The sequence below is a fragment of the Myzus persicae genome, unplaced genomic scaffold (assembly GCF_001856785.1).
Source record: "Myzus persicae strain clone G006 unplaced genomic scaffold, MPER_G0061.0, whole genome shotgun sequence".
NCBI classification, from domain to species: Eukaryota; Metazoa; Arthropoda; class Insecta; order Hemiptera; family Aphididae; genus Myzus; species Myzus persicae.
Genome location: NW_019103931.1, coordinates 150,854 through 161,114, shown reverse-complemented (window position 1 = coordinate 161,114; position 10,261 = coordinate 150,854). Strand labels below are relative to the sequence as shown.

The window sequence follows — 10,261 nt, the reverse complement described above, 5'->3', positions numbered from 1 at the left end:
TTTTACTATAAAGTATAAATTAATAAGTATAGATCCATTTTTTGAAAATGTCTACATGTTCTTAATTCAAAATTTGAACCAATAGAGTCTCAGTCATTACAATGATTATATACTATAAAAATAATAAAGTCCTTTGAGATATTTCACAAAAATATAAAACAGATGTAATTTGGGATCTCGTATTCATTATACTTAGACCACATTTACAAATTATGCATATTGATAGTTGAATATTAAAAAACAGTTAATACAATTTTGAAATTACTATGATCCCCATATCTTTCAAACACAAAATTAAACAACTTGAAAACATCTAGTTTTAATTTTGATTTTGATCCATCGAAATTTCCAAAATATTATCCATTAAAGAAATTACAGTAGAAAAGGGGAATTTAAAAACTAGAAATTTGTAACTCCACAAGATTAAGGAAAAAATTCAACAATCAGAAATATTTAAAAATACCATAACTTAAATTTAATTAACTGAACGATTGAAGGAAAAAGTTTTGAGCATTCACGACGAATCACCCTATATATGTATATACAAACAGTTTTAAACTTCATTAGCCCATATTTCCAAGAGCAACTGAATATGACTAAGCGTTTAGTGGAGAATGATTTTAGGGTTGTGGGTGGAAGAAAAACATAGATAAGTTTTGTATTATATAAAGGGTGTAACAGAAATAACTGACGAATATATTTAACCAATTACATAATATCATTATGCATGGTTCTAATTATCGTATTGCTAAATTTAAAAATAACATATTTATATTATATCAATTAAATAAACAAAAACGTTAATCGATAAGAATCAAACGTATTACACACACTATAAGTTTTTTTACATTCAAGGTTTTCAAGGGAGAAATATTGGAGAGTATCGATATTCATCGGGTGAATTTTGAGCTTTCAAGAAGTTACACGCGCAGTGCGCAAGCGATACGTGCCGACCCGTATCGCACTCAAACTTTGATACTGTAGTCGGTGCGTAACTATTCCGTGTCGACATGTATTGAATTTTTCTTCGCGAAAATCTGGATTGTTCGATAGTTGAGTCCGTCACAGTTATTTCTGTTACACTCTATACATATATATTATAATATACCTACGCAGCAGTATAATAATTGACGTATCTATTGTTGCCCGGTGCAGTGAATGCGTACGACAACAAAAGGACGGTGTAAGTTCCGTACGACGAAAAGTTTCCATTATACAAAATATTCGTATAACGTATGACGATGACGACGGTGCAGGAATAGAATGAAGTCGGTGCCGTCGGGCTTTTTATCTTCGGCCGAATCACGTCAAAACGTGAACGCGTCAAAAGTTTATACCTCTAATGTGATATATAACAATGCTACTTACCTATATATATATCATATACATTGCAGTGGTTCCTAAACTGTGCACATTAAGCCCATTTCAAGAGCGCCACAGCCCATGCGAAAAACAAAAAAATTACTTTCAATTTTTCGTTATTCATTTTGTCAAGCATATGGTATGCATTTAAAAAATAATAATTCTCGTCTATTAGTTATTGGGACCTATTGGGATCGGTTTTGTCAGTTTTGTCAACTTTTGTACTTGACTTATAATTAAAAAAAAAAAAAATAGTTTTAATCGGTTATCATTAAAAACTACTGTTTTATTGTTTATTTAATTCATCAAAGTATTCACTTCGCACCACATCTGAATCTGGTCTAGAAGAGAGCACCATTGGATAAAACATTTGGGAATCACTGATATAATGTATAATGATGGACGCTTTTCATATTATATAGCGAGTTAACTATTTGATCGTGAACTCGACTAGTACATTGTTCATACGAAAACATAATGTGTCCGCGGTACTGTGGACTGTATATAATAAAAAGTGGATAAAACATACGGTATAGGGAACAAAATTAATGAAAACAAATTTAATGTTTCTGGCTGTGGTATTGATGGGCTACTATTTAAAAACCAACTTACACGAAACTAGAGGGAATATTATGAGCTGCCCAGCAAACATTTATTTTAATAAAATTGGTGCGAATTGGCGGTAGTGGTGGTAGTATAAAAGCTGTAGAGGTGGTGATAATCGGTGGTGGTGAGAGGCTTTAAGCCATGGCGATGGCAGCAGTGACGGTGAAAAGTCAAAAAAATAGAAAAGTAATAATCGTGAAGTAAAACGATGATGATGACATAAGTGGTCGGACGGTCAAACGGTAACTAAGGAGGTGTGCCTTTGTCGAATAGTCGAAACGATGATAGATTGAGCCGCAGTGCTGGTTTACGGTTACCTGTCTTAACCGCTTGATTATCATTGTTCCTTTACGACAATCGCCTGAACACATAAGTAATTTTTAAATATGATCATATTAATGTTTCTTTATACAAACAAACCAACACTATTTTATATTTTTCTATGATAGTCAATTACTCTGTTGATATCATCAAGTTTGCATTACGTCTAAGAAATTCAGTATGCAGGGCAATATGTCGAACATTTTTAAATAATATTACATTGTTATCAAAAATACCGAAAACAAATTGCAAACGATACACTTGCAAACGTATACTATACAATGATGTTGTGTTAACTTGTACTTCTTCTTCTGTCCTCAGTTGCTATGGATGCGACATCATGGCATCATGCCCATATTGTTACAGTGGTTTTTAAAATATTTTATGGTTTCTGTTGTTTTTGTTGTTCATTTCTCTTCTGGTTCCAATGGATAATAGATAAAAATTCTAAAACGATCCGATAAATTGTAGACATAAAATTCATAGAGACCTTAACATTGTCGAACGGAATGTGTTTAAAAAACATTAAAAAAGCCACTTGTAATTTAAAAATGTGAAATTCGAATTATCTGAAGTACCCCGTGACCCTGCCAAATAACCTGGAAGAAAACAAAATAAGAACAATTCCAATAAAAATTCTTTAATGGCATCGGGCGTAAAGGGAAAATCTCCATTTAAAAAGATCACGTGCACATGCATAAATTACTAACCATTATAAATTATAATATAACCATTAATTTACATTTGTAGATAATTCACCAGTAACCAGTGTCACAGTACCTATTAACCATTAGTTATTGAAAGTATGTATGGTTAATGGCTTAGGACAATTTTTAATTTGAATCTCCTTCTATAAATATTACATAATTATTTTTATTAATATAATTACATTGTATAAAATAAATGGTTTCAAACACACTATCACCACTTTCTTTTAATGTTTTATTCTTTCGATTTTACCTTACTGAACACTGAACTTCGGTCTGCCTTTAGTTATCTCACAGGCAAGTCAACAATATCTATTATAAGCTACTAGTAGGGAGCAATTGTTTTCACACTCCTTCTAAATATTTTAATTCAACCAGCCCACCTTTCCCAAATCAACATGTAGTTGTTAAAATGCCGTCAACAAAGCTATTCTCTGCGTCCATGCAAAGCCACTGACGGCTACAAATTATCTCCAATCTCTGAAATCGTAGTACTAAAATTAGGAAGTAAAAACTAAAAACCAACTAAAATAAATCTTGTCACATTACTTTCACAGTCAAAAACTTAAATTCTGCCATCGAATAAAATGTTACTTCCTATTTCGGGCACAATAAAATGTCTCGGAAATAAATATTGACAAAAAACTAACATGTGCGCACGTGCATACCACCATTTTTACACTACACAAAAGTTTAATTATTTTAGTGCACTTATTTGTCCAATTAACATTCCTTAAAAAACTAAGCCTTTACAAACGTCATCAATCCATCTGGACACATCGAAAACAAAAAATGTGGATCAGTCAAAGAATCAATTCAAACAAAATGCAAGCATTAAAAACTAAATCTTGCGACTAATCACAAATGCGCAATTGTACGTCACAAATTAAATCATATCCACATATTTATAAGACAACAATACAATTTTTCATAAAGAGCTATACAATCTTATATCCATTTATAGGTGTATAATATCTTTGTATTACAACCAAAACATCCTAGTTTTATATTTTTGTCAAAAATTGTTTTGGCAATCCCTCTAATAGGTTGAAAAGCAACTGCTGTCGCAACAAACTCTCCACATAATTCATTCTGTTTGAAACCCTTGTAGGGTTGTCAGTGGGCACAGCTTCTCTAAACCCCATTTATTGTAAATATTTTATATCACATACATCACAATTATATTATACATAAGCTTAAAAACACTTAAACTTATCATACATACTCTTACATTGTACATTTTTATGGATTGGAAAAAAAATTAAGGGGAAAAATTGCATTAAATATATAATTATAATATTAACGCGCCACTGCGCATAAAAAGTTCACTTCCCTCTGTTCATTTTCATGAATATTATCAAATTAATTTTTTTACTAACTGTCAACTGTCAACGTCACGCAATATTAAGGCAATTATTGTCGTTGCATTTTCATTGAAATATAAATTAATTCTTTTTCATCTTGTGGGAAAAAATATTATATCGTTTAAGATTACAAAAAAGACGAAAAAAATAAATGACAGTCTAAATGAAACCGAAGTTGTTATTATGGTGTCTTACACTTGAAATGTATTTTAAAAACGAAGACATAATAATACAATGAATTATTATAAATGTTGTGTAAAATTATTTTTTAATATGTCTTAATATCTTAATGCAACTAAATGGAACTCTGAACGTGTTTAAATTAATGAAAACTGCAAATTTAATACCACGACCATTAGCAAACTTAGCTTGATATGTATAATTATACGCTTTATTGTACTAACAATAACATAGTGAAATATTTAAATGCCTAAAGAAGCATTATAATACCGATAGTGATTTCTTGGTAGTAATGTTATGTAACAACTGTCTATAGTAATATATAGTTTACTTAGTTGAAGTATATTTTTTAATATTCTATTGAATTAAAACAAAAAATATATATTTTTCTACTAATACCACGGGATTGTTATTGAATTTAACCACTGTGTGGGGAAAGTATGAGAATTCATTTTAAACAATATAGCATTGTGAATATTATTATTATTTGTATTTACTATTTTTCATTATTTTTATTACACTCATTTTTGCCCAACTGAAAATGTGTACACGAGTGTTTATTAATGAAAATGGATACTTAGATTTCCATTAGAGTAAATTAAGGAATACAAACAAGCAAAGCGAATATAGAATATTAAACATATAAAAATGCAGTATATTAAAATAGTATGTACACCTGTTATATATTATATTAATGGGTCTCGTAAAAAGAAATAAATATCAAAACAATCGTAATAACTCGCCAGTTTAAAGAGAATGTTGTATTACGCTATATTACTATGAGTAGGCAGTACATTATACACAATATAGCCAACTAGGTAGGTATTTACATATAATTCAAACATGCACGCACGACATAAAAACGATCTTTAATAACGAATAATTTATAGGTATCTCTAGTCGACTATCATTTCGTTTTTTTCGACTCGGACCGGATGAAAAAAAATCAGTAATTAGCAAAACGATCCGCAGTACATTATAGTATACAGGGTGATTCGACATAAGCATCTCACCCCCATTTTTTCCTTTGGTAATTATTGTTTTCAAATTCTTGAAATTTTTTGTATTTTTGTTTTTCTAATGAGGATCACTCCCTTTTTACTGTAAATTATTGTGTGGATCATTTTTTTAATAATTCTGGTTTAATTTAATTTAATTTGAAATCCAAATGGGTAGTTTCCTAGTTATTAAAATGTTTGTGCTAAGAATAATTGAATGGTTTTAAACAAATATAAAATATACGTATATTGAAACTATCATTCATCATACTCGGACAATTTTCACAAATTATTAATGTTGATAGATTAATATAAATAACTAAAATTCTTAAATTCCCATATCCTCCATATCTTATATTACCATTGATCTTTTATCCTTAGAAGTTAGAACACAAAGTGAAATAACTTAAAAACTAGTAACTGCTCATGCTAATTTTGATTCTTATATGTCAAACTTTTCAGAAAAATTATCTACTAAATAATTGAAAGTTTAAAGGGGGAGGGTCATTTGAAAAGCAGAAGTTTGTTTCTACACAGGACTTTCTTTAAGTAGGTAATACAAAAAATCTCAAGAATTTGAAAATATGAATTTTATAAAAATCTATATTTAAAAATTCTATAGAATCAGACTTGGATAACTGCTATATTAAGAAAGAGGGAGTGAGCATGTTTTTTAACCACACTGTATATTAAATATTCTTATAATATACCATGCTCGTAAAAACAATATTTAGAATTAACATAATATGTTTTTATGACTGATTCAATTTATTTTGATTCAATCAGTTGCACATTATTATATATATATATATGTGATAAAACATCCAATTCGCGCACAAGCCGACATAAAAATAAATTGAAATAATGATCAGCATTTTTAAAATATAAATAAAGTCTTAAATTTCTTTAGCTAAACGAAAAATGTAAACACGACTTTCTTATACAATATTAAGACCTAAGCTCATTTATTTGCCACTTTATTGAAATCGGCATTTTTCATATTACCCTTCGAATAAGATACGGGCGAATTGCGTTCCGAGCAACGAGCTTTTATTAATAAAATATATTAATTTTCTTTAATAAATGTCATCAACTCAGCGCAAGTTGCTCAGTATAGCCACCCCTTATTCTTCAACAAGAGAAACTTAAAACCCCACAAACTCAATATGAGAAGAAAACTCTCACTACTACAACTACGGTACAGACCAAAGATCTCTGAAATTAATTCAGCATAAATATACAATATTATATCACTTGCCATACACAGGAAATAGCATTATAATAATTGTAAATAAATATGTGGACATTAAAATTTAATGATTTTCCTTTGTAGGATTTCAAATCTGACTTTGTTGGGTGTAAACGAAAATACGAAGCTGTAAGTATCTACAATACAAACGCTGGTTCCAAATTTTAAAATTTCCTGGTTTTTAGATCTGTACGCCAAAAGTATTGTGGGCTTAAATTGTTGTTTAAAATCATGGTCATAATCACTTGTGTTACACTGAGTTCCACCACTTATCGGCATGATATGTTGATGTATTCAAGGCGATGTCAGCAGTTAAATTTAAACTGTTAGTATAATATTGAATAATTAAGATTTTCAACAATACAATAGTGTAATAGTTATGAGGCAAACACGTGCATGTGATTCAACGATTATGATACTCATTATATTATATGTATTAATATATCCAGACTCCCTGAGGTATGGTGTCTTCTATTCTCTTTTTCTTTAGATCAGAGGTTATACAATTTGGCCAACGTCCTTGTTGTTATTTTTGTAGGTGGATGTTGTTCATGTAAATGCGGTAGTTAGATCATGATTAGAAATATGATAGGCTCTTCAATTAGTATTTGATACATCGGAACGGTCGTCCCGGGTTCGAAAAGCTGTTTCCTATTTATATTTCGACAAGAAAATTATTAATGAAATCTATGATATTATGTACAAAATATAAAATTATATATTTTTGATATATTATATTCGATTCTGATTTCGATTATTATGTTACACAACATGTGGTTTTCTTGTCGATAACCCTGGAGTGTTATTTTAATCGTGCTAAAATCTTTTTTAAGAGTACGTGAGTCCTTAACTTCTGCACAAATTACATCTAAATTATGTCGATTGCGGAGGTTTGATTTTGATAACGACTATAATATGATTTGTCCATGATAATATCAATATTATAATGTTCAATTATAGTTTTATATTCTGTAAATCAAAGTTTAAAAAAAAAAAATATAGTCGTAAACGTGACACCTGAAAACTTGATCAAACATTTATTTTATATTATACATTCTGTACTCGTGGAAGAGTAATTGTGTTACAATAATAGTTCAATTAGTCGTGAAAAATCCAGCCGCGAATACTAATTCGAATACCTATGCTTCAAACAATCCGGAAACCGATTTGATCATCGATAGATATGGTATGGAATATATTATATTAGTGTAATAGGATGTAGAAATTACTGACTAATTTTTGATTTTGCCAATCACATACATTTCCTACTCGTTGGCGGAAATATGAAATGTGGTGAAAATATACTATATTATTAGGTGTGACTCAAGAACCGAGTTTGTAAAGCGTAAATTTTCTAGAACTCGTTTGAAGTTTATGTTTGAAAGTTTGTCGAATTATTATCACGTACCTACTATGTATGTAATATAATATTTTCTGACATCGTGTAAATCTGAGGCTTTAAATATTTTTAAGGATGGAAAATAATAACAAAAAACATCGTGAGGACGGGTGTAACATAACCGTAGTTGGGCATAAACGTTGGGCGATAAATTCTATTCGTCCGTTCCTGTACAACGAAACCATTTTTTTAAGGTGGGATCCATACTTCGTATAATGTGACTTATTTTATGACACGTACTTCAAAGTTCAGTTAATTTTTGTTATCATAGTACGAAATTATTAAAGACTCGTTGTAAGTTGATTTATTTCTATCGATTATCCTTTTTATATTGCATACATTTAAATGGTTTTATATGGTCAAAAAGGGGCTGGGAACACCACTTCACGTCACTGGTATTGGAATAATGATATCGAAATCCTGCATTGTAGCATTAATAAAATATTTTTTTTCACACTTTATGTTCAACCGTTCAAAAGCATACTTCCTGCAGGAAAACGATTGTTTTTCTGTGTACTCCTGGCCCGTTGGACCACAAACAATCGTTGAGATTCAAATTACGGAAAATCAACAAAAAACGGGAAGTGTATGAACTTCTAAACAGCAAATAGTCCGAGTCGTAGAGATAAAATAGTATTTTTTTTTTTTTTTTGTGTGGCTATGCAACTTCCTCAATTCTTTAATAGATTCTGCGAGACCCGCCGACAGTCCATACGATAACCATTCATTACCAGTGTTGCGTTGCCAACAATTTCCACAAAGTCTTTTACATGGAAACCGGCTAAAATGATCTGCCATTCGTACCCACACCGGTTCTTGTAATTTTCGCAGAACGTACATGAATATAATATTATGTCTGCCGTCACAGCAGACCACCTTGCCTGCAGCGTGATTTTACTCAATCGTCACGGGCGTACCTGCTCCAAGCACACATCGTGTACACAGTGGTTTATTTCCGAGTTTAGCTGTGCTGGCGGACGATATCATACACATATTATAGGTAATAATATAATGTGACGCACCGTAAGCTGCAACGGAAACCCACCTCGACCTGCACCAGCAGAACACACACACACACCGCACACCCGCGTATTAATTATGTACGTACACACAGGAAACGATCCGGAAGCCCCCAAAAGTTGTCATTCTGGCCTGAGAGTCCTGGAACCCGATGATTGATTGACACTAGCGCACACTGTAGCACACTCTGTCGTGCGAAACATATCATATGCACGGTGTGGGCATATAAATGAGAGTGTGCGAATCGATATAGTCATTGGAAACCAAACCCCTCGACGACATCCGTACAGACGTTCGCAACCAGCGAAAGTCAATTTGCGTTCATTTATTTATTTATTTATAATTAACCGGAGCACCGCGCTCCGGGCACGGAAAACGTTCCTAATGAATTTTAGATTTTTTCGTAATCGATATGCCCAATCGCAGAAATAATAACACTGTCGAAAGAAATTCAAAATTTAGTGCGAGCGTGCAATGCACGATATCTAGTGATTGTAAATTATAACCATGCCTAAATAAATCGTTACAATATACTCGTCGTGCGTTCAAGATGTCTTCGTGGACAAACAACAGTCGACAACACGATATTATAATAATAGTAATAATAATAATAATAATAATAATAATAATAATAATACAATCATACCTACATACGACGTGACCCGACAGAATATTATATCATATGGGCGGATAGGATATTAATCAAGGCGGATAATGGATACTGCAGTAATATTATATTACTTAGGTAGTTATATCATCTCAATAACGCGTTGACACCCTGCCGCCGCCGGTCGTTAAATCGCTCGTCACGCCATAAACAGCTATAATATTACATATTGTATGCATCACGTTCTACGCTGACGCAAATATACCTATGCCAATGTAACATATTATTATACGTGAGAACTTGCCTGCCACTTTGAGTATATATATTATATTTGAAGAACAAATTACCGCCGTGTGTACTGCAGCGCGCCACCTTGCTATTTCTACTCAAACTCTATCGTGGCCGACGTATACCGTAAATGTCGAAAGACTTCTTTTAACATTAATAC

General features: G+C 31.5%; 1 long non-coding RNA gene across 2 annotated transcripts in view; it reads left to right on the top strand.

Annotated features, from left to right (window-relative positions):
• Positions 1–6,871: 6,871 nt before the first annotated feature.
• Positions 6,872–10,261, top strand: part of LOC111036494 — a 56,644-nt gene continuing 53,254 nt past the window's right edge. Inside the window, exons 1-2 of one of the 2 annotated variants that reach the window (XR_002604776.1) lie at positions 6,872–6,916; positions 6,973–7,112. This is a non-coding gene — a long non-coding RNA (uncharacterized LOC111036494). The remainder of the gene's footprint in view (positions 6,917–6,972; positions 7,113–10,261) is intronic. The other variant, XR_002604777.1, reaches the window with a different exon arrangement.